This window comes from Vulpes lagopus, chromosome 12, assembly GCF_018345385.1.
Source record: "Vulpes lagopus strain Blue_001 chromosome 12, ASM1834538v1, whole genome shotgun sequence".
NCBI lineage: Eukaryota > Metazoa > Chordata > Mammalia > Carnivora > Canidae > Vulpes > Vulpes lagopus.
Genome location: NC_054835.1, coordinates 23,880,826 through 23,894,062, shown reverse-complemented (window position 1 = coordinate 23,894,062; position 13,237 = coordinate 23,880,826).

Here is a 13,237-nt window from a genome sequence, read left to right as displayed (position 1 = left end):
CATAATGTTGCACTGGGCACCAGGCTTGACTGGTGATGTACAGGCTGGACTTAAGTCACCTTCCCACCCCCTCATCAGTGGAGCACTCTTGTGCAGTGAACAACTTGGACAACCTTCTGTGGTGGCCCTGCTGCAATCTCAAGCAGAACGTTCTGACTTCTTGGCTCTCCCTTATAGCTGGAAGATTCCTTTATCCTAGAAGGAGATAATTACATCTTCTATGGGCATAAATCTGTTTGGACATTTAGAGAGGAATTTATATGTATTTTCTGGAGGGCTGGGTGTTTTTCTTATCTAAATTGAAAAGAGGATTCTTTTAAATATGATCCAAGAGAGTCCTTTCATATGGTAATCATACACACTCTGGTTGATAAGCCCTAGACTTGGCATAAGGTTCAAAGCAGAAATTGTGTTCAGATGAGACACAGGGATGCTTTTTGATCTGATTTGCTTTTAGCTGCTGACATTGGGCTAATTTTGGCTTCTGAGTGGCAGGGGGGCTCAGAAACCTGGGAAAAAAGATCTTTTTAAAGCAAGTCCGAACTACCTAGAATGGGTGGAAGGGTCCTTGTTACCTTTGGGAGCTAGGAAAAGCAGCATTTTCAGGTGGAAGAAAACTCTCATCACACGCTAGAGACAGAGGATTTGAGCCGGAATGGCCCTTGAGAAGCACTTTTGCCAATGGGGAAACTGAGGCTTAGAGAAGGTGGACTGGCAGTGAGTGGCAGAGCCAGGTTGACACCTGACAGGTACTTTCTTCTGCACCCAAACCTTGCTGGAGGCTAACCGTGTCCAGTATGAAGATGGTATAAGCAAACTGGGTGGCTGTGTGTATGGGGAAGGCAAGAAGCGGGTGTGTAGGGTTAAAACACGGAATCTGGCCAAGGCCAGCATGGCCCCTCCTCTTTCAGATATGGGAAGCTGTTCTTCCTATTTACGAGGGTTAGAGATAAGCATCATGCACAGGAGAGGACACTGGGAATGGAAGTAAGGGAGGATGGAAGCCCATCTGACAGACACCAAAGAATGCACAGTGAACCACATGCCACATGGCTGCTTCATAAGTGATGGAGGTAATCGGTTTGGGGTACGGGAGGGTTAGGTGTCAAAGGGGCATCCTACTTTGGATACTGTATCTTTCTAGGTCGTTCTTGGTGAAACGCTTTCAGTTGTGAGGATAAGATGAGCTAATGAGTGCTCAGCAAATAAACGACAGCATCTCTCAATAGAGAGCCTGCTAAGAAAAGGGGTGAAGGAAGAGAACCTTCTCCTTTGATCCCCACAGCAATGCTTTCATGAGGTGTGATCCTCCCCAACTCACAGATGAGGAAACAGGAGACATTTCCTGCCCAGGGTCAGACAGGTTGGCAGCCACGAAGCTGGGCTCTTCTGGTGGTGTGCTATCCTCCAAGCCATGCTGGCTTCTCTGAGACTCAACAGAAGTTCCGCAGCTCCAGCTGACAGTTCCTTTCCTTGCCTCCCAGCCCTGCCCTCCCTTCCCAGAGGACACGGAGCAGACACGATCCCCAAATTCAAGTGCTTTTGAGTAGGGGCATGGTGCTTTGTGCACGAGCCCTGACTTTGGCAGACAAATGTGTTGGCAGCTCAAGCATTTGAGAATGCTGGAAATGGGTGTCCCTTTTCCAAAGATGAAAGATCAGGAGACATTGTGGGACATACCCAGGCTTGGTTTTACCCCAACTTGTTTTCCGAAGGCCCAGGCTCCACTGGCACGCCAGGACCCTGTTCTGATTCAAACTTAGGACGTGGGCACAGACATCTCCAGCTGAGGCTGCTCCTGCTTGGCTCCTGAGGGGTCCGGGCCGCCTTTCCTTCTCTTGTCTCCTAGTTACTGCGCTTCTGGGGATAAGGAAGGGGCAGCTCCAAACAAAGCCCTTGTTTTGTGGGCTTTTCATTTCTTTTGTGAAATTCTCCTACTGATTAGGCAACTGTGAGTTTTTCATCAGTATCCACTTCTCTAGTGAGTTTCACCAAGCTCTAACTCTAAAAAACAAAATTCAACGTTTCCGTGCCCTGTGAAGGATGTGGGTAAACATGGAGAAAGAAATAAAAAAGGTGAGCGTTTCTGACCCCCTGAGCATTTCTGACCCCCTGAGCGTTTCTGTAGGAGTCCTGACCAGGCGGGGAGAAGAGACTTAAGTTTTGCTCCTCTTTCCCTTCCTGCTGTGTGATCCTGGGCAAGTTGATTAACCTCTCTGGGCCTCCATGCTTGCTAAGGCCTCTTTCAGCACACATATTTCGCTGTAATAGATATAGAAGGAAACTCTCAGAAATGTACTTCCTTTGTAGTGCTGAGTTTTGCACATTCGCTGTGGCCAGTGATACCTGATGAGTTTAGAATTTTTTTTTTTTTTTTTGGATGGAACAGGGACAGGTGTTAAAAACAAAGATTTGAGTTCTTTCCAACCGTGGCCCTAAGTGTGTGGGCTTGGGAGGCCAATCACGCTGTAGAGTCGTATGCATTTTACCTTATAAAAGTATATTCAGCTTGCAAAAAATAAAATCCTAGAGATAAAGTGGTATTTCCAAATTCCACTGAATTGTAGCCTCAGAACTAAGAGCCAGACCATGTGGTCCAAACTCCTCAGTTTATAGGTGTATGGAGGCCCAGGGTCCAGGAGGGAAGTACCCCAGGACTCCTGGAGAATTTGAGATGGACCCGGAGCCAGCTTGTATCCTCTCTGTACGAATAAGAGCCGACTTGAAGAGTAAGGGATTATAAAAATCATACTATTATCTCAAGATAATAATATATATAAATACAGGCCCAAAGATTTTTTTATTTATATTTGCAGCTTAACACACATAAAAACCCTGCGTGTCCTCAGACACCACTATGGACGTTCAAGATTTGCATTTCCTGAAGCCACCCTGTGAGCGACTCTGAAATAAATTAAAAAGAGTGGTCAAGCCTGAATGCACACTGAGGTTTTCGTGTGCTCAGCTCAGCAGATTCAGGTATGACCCCTACAGAGCTTGGACTCTGAACCGGCGCTAACATTCTCGACGCTCAATGACCATTTCACACAATGAATTCATCTGTGTAATTGTGCTCAGCTGCCCCAAGATTAACTCCATGTTTGCATGAAGATCAAAATGCTTACTTTAAAAAGTTTTGTGTTCTTCCATTTCTGTTTATCTGGGGAGGTATTCATGCTTGGAATTTCCTGGGCTTTTCTTTTTAAAATCTCTTGTAGGGACTAAGAATGTGAGAGTAGGGGGTGGGGTGCCTTACTGACCTTTTATTGTTTGTTTTTAAACAGTTGGCACCTGTTCTTCCCTGTGTGGATGTCCTCCTGTCAAATGTAACCCAGAACATTGGGACCTTAAAGTGGGTGAGGGCATCATCCTTGCTTGCCCCTTCCCCTAAATCCTATGTCAGTTAGAACGTGATCTAGAATTGTGCTCTATCAAAAAGTTTTCTTTTGGGTTAGAGTTTATACGCAGTAAGGGGCACACATCTGAAATGCACATCCTGATGGGCTTTTATAAATGCACTTCAGCTTCCTTGTGTCTTCAGTTACTGTTTGTAGTACCACTTGGTGGTTGCAAGATCTGTTCTGGGCTCTTCCACGGCCTGCTGCTTCTGAGTGGGGCAGAGGCCAACGTCGGGGGCGCTGAAAGGGTGGTGGCATGATTCGAGTCAAAAGGACTTATTTTCTACAGGTTCACCTCATTTGCACTCTCTAGCTGCAGTTCTAGGAGAAATGCCGGATGGCACCTGCACTTTCACTCACAATGGGGAGCGGCCGGGAAAGGGAGACGTTTGAATGGGGTGGGGTGTTTCCACTTAATCATTACCACTGCTGACATCAATGAAAACCTGCATGGGTACCTACAATGAGTGGAAAGGAGGCCAGGCTCTCGGTAAGTACTGTGATGAGGTAGGGGACAGACGGGATACAAAACCGAGCGTGCTTGTATTGCAGCTTTGGCACAGGGTTGGCTTTTGTGGTTGAAGGATGCAAACTGCCCTGCTGTTTCCAAACAGCATCGGGAGAGGAACGGTTGTGTTTTCCACCCAGGACACAGGCAGCCTTGAGAACAAGTATGTCCTTTCCAGAAATAGGAAGTCAACTCTTTACTTATGCAAGTAATGCTATAAAAGGGCTTTATAAGTTGAGTTGCTGCTCCTGAGCTTTGGACTGACCCCGGGATTGGTCTCAAAAGGCTCCTTCCAGAGGAAGGAAGGTCTTGAAGCTCGCAGGTCAAGCACTGGTCAAACAATTTAAGTAGAACCTCCCCCAACAAGCTGAATGAGCCCAGGTAAAACCCGCCTCAAGACAGCTTCTGGGCAAAGATGATACTCTCTCCACTTCAGCCTAAACCAGCATCACAGCCTGGCTTCAAAATTCATTTTTGCAAAGTTAAAAAAATAAAACGTTTTAAAATTTCACTTTTAAATCCTCTATTACCTTAACCCCTTCCTTGTGTACCTTCAACTCTCTCTCTGAGCCCTTCACCTCATCACGGTCCTTTGGCAAAGCCACAATCTTGGTTAGATCTGACTCAGCTCACTTCACACCTAACCCCGTGTAGCTGAACCAGGTTGGAGACAAACATGCAATCGTGCTGGTGGCTCACACACTAAATTCACAACCTCAAACCCCAAGAGGCTCCTTAGTACTGCCAGGCAGTTATGCTATGTATCCCTGGTCAATATATATTGGCCTCTCCTATTCAATCAGTATCTGTTGAATGAATGGATTGAATAAATGAATTTTGTTTAGGGTCCTATTGGCATAATAGTTCACTTGTAAACTTGGGCAAGCAGAATTTTATTTTTAAAAATTTATTTTAAAAATGAACACTGGCCTTGGGACTCCTATTCCAGTCTTAGCACTGCTGCTTACTAGCTGGGTGATCTAAAGTGAGTTATTTTTCCTCCCTGGGACTCAGCCTTTTCTAAAAAATGAGGTGGTTGGACCAAGAACACTAGCAAATGGAAAGTCTCTTTAGATGTAGGTCAAAGGAGTGCTATAGGGTCCCTACCTCCTGGTGAAGCTCAGAGATCCATAATTCTTCCTTGAGCCAAGCAAGCCCACAGATGGGTATTAGAAGAGGAGTGGGGTCATTGGTATTTAAGGGACCTGAGGAGAAACACCTGCAGGAAGACTTTTTCTCTTCTTTTTGGTCTGATTATAGTGTCTGATCCTGCAGCCAGAAAGAGATTCCAAAGTAGGCAAACCTCTCATGCTAAAAGTCAACAGTGATTTTGGTTCTGAGCAAATTTAAGGTGGAGTATAGTGGAGAGGTGACATTGGACTGGGGTTCAGGTGCCTGGATTTTATCCCAATTCGGTCACTGATCATCAGCCCCTTCCTTCTGTCGGGCCTGTTTCCTGGTCTGTATAATGAGTGAATTTAAGTTCACTAAGCTTTTCTCTGGCCTCCACCACTTTCCAACACTGGAAAGGAAAAATAGGAAAAATAACTCACTTTAGATCACCCAGCTAGTAACACTGGTGGTATCTTTTTGCCCCTTTTAAATTTGCCTGGCCTGTTTCAGATCAGAACTGGCACAGCTGCAGCAAGTTTATGATGGTAACACCAAGGTCTTGAATAAGAGCAGGACTTTGGAATGGTAGGAGGAAAGGACAGGCATTGATGGTAGGAACACCTGCCTTTGAGTGGAAAGCCAGCTGGGTGAGTGACCACAGACTCAGGAGACGCCCGCTCCCTCCGCCCCAAGTTTTAGAGTAATGTACAGCCTGTGCTCCCAGTGTGGGGCAGAGTAGGCAGTTTGGGTGATACATGCACAAATCATTAAACATGAATCAAAACCTATAGTGTGAAAATCATGTTCAATTATCTTTTGATCTGATTCCTTTAAGGGGTCTATTGTTGGGTTAAGACATCTTAATATTCAAATCTTTGCTAACCCTTCCTCCCTGGCAACATTCTCTCTTGACCCCCACTTTTTATTAAACAGATTCAAAATGGCTGAGGCTCAGAAAACTTTGCCAGTCTAGAATTTGGTAATGGTGTTTTGCTAAATTGCTTTTTTTTTTTTGTGGATAATTAATGGAAAGGGATACTATGTTCCTATTTAGAGCAGTGAAAAATTTAAAATACATGCATTTAGGTTAAGCCAGTTAATTTCTATAAAAATATTAAGTAATAATGTATAAGGTAATGCCCTTTATGACAACATAGAGCAGATGCTTCCTGGGGTTTAGAAACACTGGAGGGAGGCATTCCCCAACGTAAGATGGGGGGGGGGGGTTCCTCTGAACTTCACAATAGTGCTTCATTTAGATTTAGTAGGTAACTCAGCTTCAGGTCTCTCTATCTCTCTTTTTTAAAGTAGGCACCATACCCAGCATGGAGCCCAACGCAGGGCTTGAACTTACAACACTGAGATCAAGACCGAACTGAGATCGAGTCGGATGCTTAACCCTCTGAGCCACCCAGGAGCTCTTCTTTTTTTAAATAAATAAATAAAAATAAAAAATAAATAATTACCTTTTCCTGATCACTACTGTATAAAACTTGGAAATATAGAAAAACATGTGGAACAAAAGGAGAAAATATAGAAAAACATATAGAATGAAAATCCATGCATTGTCTCTCAAGTCACCACTCCTAATGCACTGGTAAATTTTTCTTCCTTGGTGCACCAATGCAGCTGTTACTACCATTTATGTATTTTATTTCTGTAGCCAATTGTATTTCCCTAGTGTTACAGTACATGTGTGTCCCAATACCCTTCCAAACTTTATACATTATTAATATTTTATTTATTCATGAGAGAGAGAGAGAGGGAGAAGCAGGCTCCATGCAGGGAACCCGATTCAGGACTCAATCCCGGGACTCCAGGATCACATCCTGGGCTGAAGGCAGGCGCTAAACCGCTGAGCCACCCAGGGATCCCTATACACATTCTTTTAAATGGCTGCCAGGTATTTAACATAGAAAAGCCCCACAGTGGATTTAACCATTCCCCAACTGGTGGGCACTTGGATTGTTTCCACTTTTGACCATTCAAATGTTGTGATGAGTATCTCTATGCATATCACTTCGGCTGCATTTTGGATGATTTCCTTACTGTAATTCCAGAAGTGGCATTCCTAGGTGGGAAGATTTTTAAGGCTTTGGGGATATATATTGCCAGACTTTTTCCAAAAAGATGGGGCCTGAAGGTACTTAGATCTGAACCCACATTCAGTGGGACGCACTCTGGTTTGCATGTGCAAGGTGGGGTCGTTACTGGAAAGAGCCTCAGCCTCTGCCACTTTGGTTAAGTTACCCAACTTTACCACCTCCTGCAGGTACAGGTATGACCAGTCACTCCCCAGGAATCTGAGAGCGAGTGTTCTTCATATCTAGGCTTGTGAGTGCCCATATTTTAGTTTCAAAAGTACGTCATTAACTTATGTGATTCTCCTTTTGTGTAAAGGGATCAACACATTTTTCTGGAAAATGACTTGTTGCAACAGTTTAAAATGCTCTTTTGTCGCTGAGCTGGGAAAAGTTGGAATAAACACTGCTGACTTTAGGGAGAAACGTGTAGAGGGCACTCATTCTTGCTTGGTGTCCTCTGCATGTGCCACAGCTGTGCTGGGAGCCATGTGCATAGCATCTCACTGAATCCTCCAAAACAGCTTTCCCCAAAGTGCATTACAGAGAACCCTGGCTCGGCAGGAGGCTAGTATGTGTTCCTTGCAAAACACATACTTTTCTGTTGCTTGGAAGAGCCTGTGTTGATCAAAGTTAAACAGATTCTTGCACAGCTTTCTCGGAGCTTGGTTGATCTAATGTTATTCAAGAATCCCCCAGGTGGGGATGTGATGAGAGTCAGCATTTGCCAGACTCACCTGACATCAGAACTCTTTCTCACACATCTCATCTGATGGATGTTCCAAAGAACACGCTTTAAGAATCACAGCTGACAGCAACTGTGCAAGATAATGTTTACCCTTGTAACGTACAAATGAGAAACGGAGGCTCAGATAAATCGACCAAGGTGGCACAGCTAGTGATTCGTGGACTCAGGATTTGAACCCAAGGCCACCTGACCTCAGGCCTGTGTTCTGTTCCACTGTCCCCGGCAGGGGATTGGGATCAGGGTGTAGGGTGCCTCTTAGTCAAGAGTTGGGTGCATAAAACTAGAAGGTGAATATGAAATCAAGCTCAGAGCTTGGGAAGAGGATGCCATGTGAGTGCATTGGTCATGGAGCTCGAGCCGATGGAAACCAATACAGTCTTAAGAAACCAAGGAAGTGGGCAGCCCGGGTGGCTCAGCGGTTTAGTGCCTCCTTCAGCCCAGGGCATGATCCTGGAGACCTGGGATCGAGTCCCACGTCAGGCTCCCTGCATGGAGCCTGCTTCTCCCTCTGCCTGTCTCTCTGTGTCTCTCATAAATAAACAAAACAAAAAACCAAGGAAGTGGGGAACACAGAGATAGAGCATTGTAAGACAGGGAATGGATTCTGAGGGCCCTACTATTAACACTTCGTGGATTTCTTTCTTATGGACTCAGCTGGTTTATGAGGGAGGAGAATTCCTCTCTGTGCCAGGGGTAAGGTGGAGAGCGAGACAGGAGCATTACTCCGTTGTGTTCCTTTACTGTGTTGTGTGGAAGAACCCAGAAGACTCCCGCATTATTACCCAGCAGCTCTTGACTGTGTTAGCTGCTCCATGCCTCCCACTATAGTCTTTTTCCCTCGTCCACCCTGCCCCATGGCCTCTGCTCAGACTGTTTCCTGCTGGGGCTCTCTAACACCTGCAGGCCTACCATGCGTGCATTACCCTGGCCTCAGAGGTGCGGAAGAGACGAAACCTGGTAACACAATAGCCAGAGCACTTCCATGAATTCAACAAAAATTCACTTGCTGGCATTGTTCTAGGCTTCAGGCATGTATTAGGAAACCATCTAGACACAAACCCCCTACCTGGAGGCATAGTCATTCTAGTGAGGGAGAGAGACAATAAACCAGATAAGAAAAATGTAAGATAAGGGGACATGAGCAAGGTGGGGATGGCACAGTGGGGGCTCACATTTTGGATATGGATGGCCAGGGAAGGCCTTACTGAGAAGGGGCTTTTTACTCCCTACACCATCCTTTGAGCAGGGAAGGGATACGACACTTGTACCTCTAGTAGGTGCCAGGCATTGCACATTTATATGTATGCCATTTGTATTTTTTCCTTTTCAATTCATAGATGAGTAAAGTGAAGCTCAGAGAAGCCAAGTAATTTTTCCTAGGTCGCACAGCCAGTGGATGGAAGAGCCCCAGTACACTGGAAAGCCCATGCTTTGTCTGCAAACCCACACTTTCTTCTGCAAAGAGTTAGCTAGGCCGGGTACCTTCTCTTTCTCCCTCTGATAGCTTTATTGAGGTATAATCTGCATACCATATAATTCATCCACTTGGAAGTGTACAATTCGATAGCTTTCCTAATCAGGTGGGTACCCATCATGTGACCATCATTAATTTCAGAACATTTTCCTTACCTCTCCCCCAAAACCCCATAGCCCCTAGCCATCAGCTCCTAGTCTCCCCAGCACCCCAGCCCTATGCAGCCAATGATCTGTCTTCTGCAGATTGTAGATTTTAATGTAGATTATTCTACATGCACCTCTTCTGAACCTGTCCCATACATGGGATCATATAATATGTGTTTTTTTGTGACTTTCTTCAGTTAGCATTAATGTTTTTGAGGTTCATTCATGTTGTAGTATTTGTACTTTATTCCTCTGTTTATTGAATAACACTTCATTGCATGCATTTCATCTTATTCATGTCGATGGACATTTGGATCAAGTTTCTGTGTGAATGTATGTTTTCGTTTCTCTTGAGTATAGATCTAAGTTGCTAGGACATATGGTAACTCGATGTTCAGTCTTTTGAAGAATTGCCAGACTCTCCCTTTCCTCTAAGAAGCCACATCCAACCAACCACCATAGACTATGGTTCTCCCTCTTGAACATGTGTTCTCCTGCATCTCTAGAAAGTGCCTGACCACTTCTAACCTGGATGACTACAATGCCTCCTACCTGGGATTTCTCTCCAGTGGGTCACCCTCAGCTGTACGTCAGATTCACAGGGAGGAGTTTCAACACCCCAATGCCCAGGCCACACCCCAGACTCATTACAGCAGCCTCAATGGGGGTGGGGGACCCAGGTATGAGCCCCTTTACAGCTCCCAGGTGATTATAGGCACCGCCAAATGTGATAGCCACAGCACCTCTAACCCATGCTTCATGCTGCCACCTTAGTGCAAATCTGATGGTGTCACCTGCACTCTTCTTGAAACCCCTCTTATGGCTCCCTGTGGCCCTCAGCAAAATCCCAGCTCCCCAGGATGCATTTCTGTGACCTCATTCCACCTACCACCCTGTCCTGCCTTCTTCCCCTGACTCTGGTGGCCCCTTGCCACACCTCCTTGCCTTTGGACTGACGGGTCCTCCTTCGACTTGGCTAGTCTCTGCTCTCCCTGGGGTATTGTCTGGGCCCTCTCCCCCATATTGACTGTAACATTGTGCTTATTGGCCTGTTTGTGAGCTCCTCTGGGCGAGAGCCGGTATATCATCCATCTTTGTATCCTCAAGCTGCGGCTGCCTGACACATAGCAGGTGGGTTTGTTTGGTGGGTGGGGAAGGGTGATGAGTGAGGGAGAGTATGCCTACTGGTCTCTGGAGGGACGAGAGCCAGGTAGGCAATCCTACCAGTTGCCTGACCGTCCTCTTCCAAGTCTCAACATTAATCCTGGGGCAACCAGTCGGCCCTGCCCACTACACCTCCCTAGACCAGTGAGTTTCACGTGCGCTTCCACACTGTGGCCACGTCCCTCCACATTTCTCCACCTGGCCCTAACGTGCTCCATTCTTCTAGCTGTGGGCCTGGTGCCACGAGGTGTTGACAGGAAAGGGGGGACTGGGAGTGACAATCCTTCTGCAGCTAAGGCATAGTGCCCCCACCTAGAGAGAAATCATATAAATCTACTTTCAAAGGGCCCGAGTGGAGTAGAATGTCCCTTGTCCCTTCTTTAGCCATAAATCTTCAGGCTGGAGAAGGTAATCGTTCTCCTCTTGAAGAAGCTATAAAGAGCATGACCCATCAACAGTTGGCAGGGTAGAGACTATAACTGTCCCTCTGGGTGGGGTCCAGACTGTGTGCCCTCTGCCCGCTGAGCTCTCCTCTCTCTCCTCTGTTGGCCTAGGTTGTGCCACCTCAGGAGGGCCTGCTGAAGGCTGCAGGGATCCACTGCTTGTGCTGGAGGCTTCCAAGGAGCATTTGCCCTGTAAATAACTGAGCTCCTTTCCGCTGCTCAGCCAAGCTGATGCCACTTTACTTCCCATGGATAAGAGGAGCACTGCAAAGGGAGTCCAGCTCTGCTGTGTGACTGTGGGTGACTGACTTCCTTCTCAGGGTCTTGGTTTACCTTGGGGTGAAGAGGTGAGGAGGGTAGACTGGATGATCCAGAAGGGCTGCTGTCAGCTCCAATGTCCGAGCTCACCCTCCTGACAGCAAGGCTGTATGAAGGTCTTTCCTTGAGTGCCCAAATTATCAGGAAAACCATTGTTGGGAAGGTCAGAATCAAACACAGCAAAAAAGTCACAAGCTGGAAAATGACTCCTCTCTGTATTTTCATTTCTTCTATATCTGACCTCAAGGTAACAGCAGTTACTTAGGGAATGGCACTGGACAAAGAGTCTCCAAATCCTGAATTCAATTCCTGCTCTGCCCCGTACTGGCAGCATCATTTGAGGCAAGTCATTCTGCCCCCTGTGGGACTCAGTTTGCTCATCTGTGAAATGGGGACTTTTCACACTTCCTTCACACAGGCACTTGCCGAGTGCCTGCTCTGTGTCTGGCCCAGGGCTTGGTGGGAGAGATAAAAAGGCGGATAAGACATAATGCTAACTCTCAAGTTGCTCACAGTCTGGTGGGAAGACGGCCAAGTAAGAGGGCAATTGTAATACAGTGTGGCGAGTGACATGATAAGGATCATAATAAACACCTGCGTGGCTAGGTGATAGGGCACCTGCGTGGCTCAGTTAAGTGTCTGCCTTGGGCTTGGGTCATGATCCTGGGGTCCTGGAATGGAGTCCCACATGGGGCTCCCTGCTCAGCAGGGAGTCTGCTTCTCCCTCTGCCCCTCTCTCCCTGGTCATGCTCTCTCTCAAGTAAATAAATTAAAATCGTAAAAAAAAACAACCCTGTGATATTAGCTAGCATTCATTTATGTCTTGTTAGTCCTTGGCTCTCTGCTAGGGGCTCGATCACTTCATTTCGTCCTGTAACAACCCTCTGAGCTGAGCATAGCCAACGCCCCATGTCACAGGTGCTCAGGGAAGATGGCCCGGAGGAAAGGGTGTGTCTGTTGGGACCTGAAGTAGGTATGGGAGCTTTGGCAGGCAGAGCCTGAAGAGTTGGGAGGGAGTTTGGGGACCAAAGGACTGCACATGCATGGAGCCCGTGTGGCTGGTGCACATGCTGGCATTGGGAGGCAACCATGCCATGTGAAGAGCTCAGTGAGCAGCAGTGTGGAGAATGAGCTGAGCAGCGAGAAAGAGAAAGGGGAGGAGACCTACAGAACCTGCTAGTGGTGGGAGCACCCTCTTTGGAGGCTGTCGTCATAGTCCCTAAGGGCCTGGGCTTAGGGACTCGTGGTCAGAGGGGACTGATGGCTATATGGGTAGACAGTGATTGAAGCTAATGAGATCCAATATTCAGGCAGCCTCCTGGAATGGTAGAGCCCTACAGGTTGTCCCCATTCTAGCATCAGTCTCATTCCCAAAGTGACCACCACCCCACTGGCCACCTTGTCTGTCAATACACTGACTAGCACTCAGAGAAAGGGGCAGAGCAGGCAATGGACTGGGAAGCATACCACAGCCCTGCAGGCTGTTGTCTGCAAACCCACACTTTCTTCTGCAAAGAGTTAGCTAGGCCGGGTACCTTCTCTTTCTCCCTCTGATAGCTTTATTGAGGTATAATCTGCATACCATATAATTCATCCACTTGGAAGTGTACAATTCGATAGCTTTCCTAATCAGGTGGGTACCCATCATGTGACCATCATTAATTTCAGAACATTTTCCTTACCTCTCCCCCAAAACCCCATAGCCCCTAGCCATCAGCTCCTAGTCTCCCCAGCACCCCAGCCCTATGCAGCCAATGATCTGTCTTGCAAAGGGAGTCCAGCTCTGCTGTGTGACTGAGGTACATCAGCAGGTAGGATCTAAGCAAGGAGGTACATCATACCCA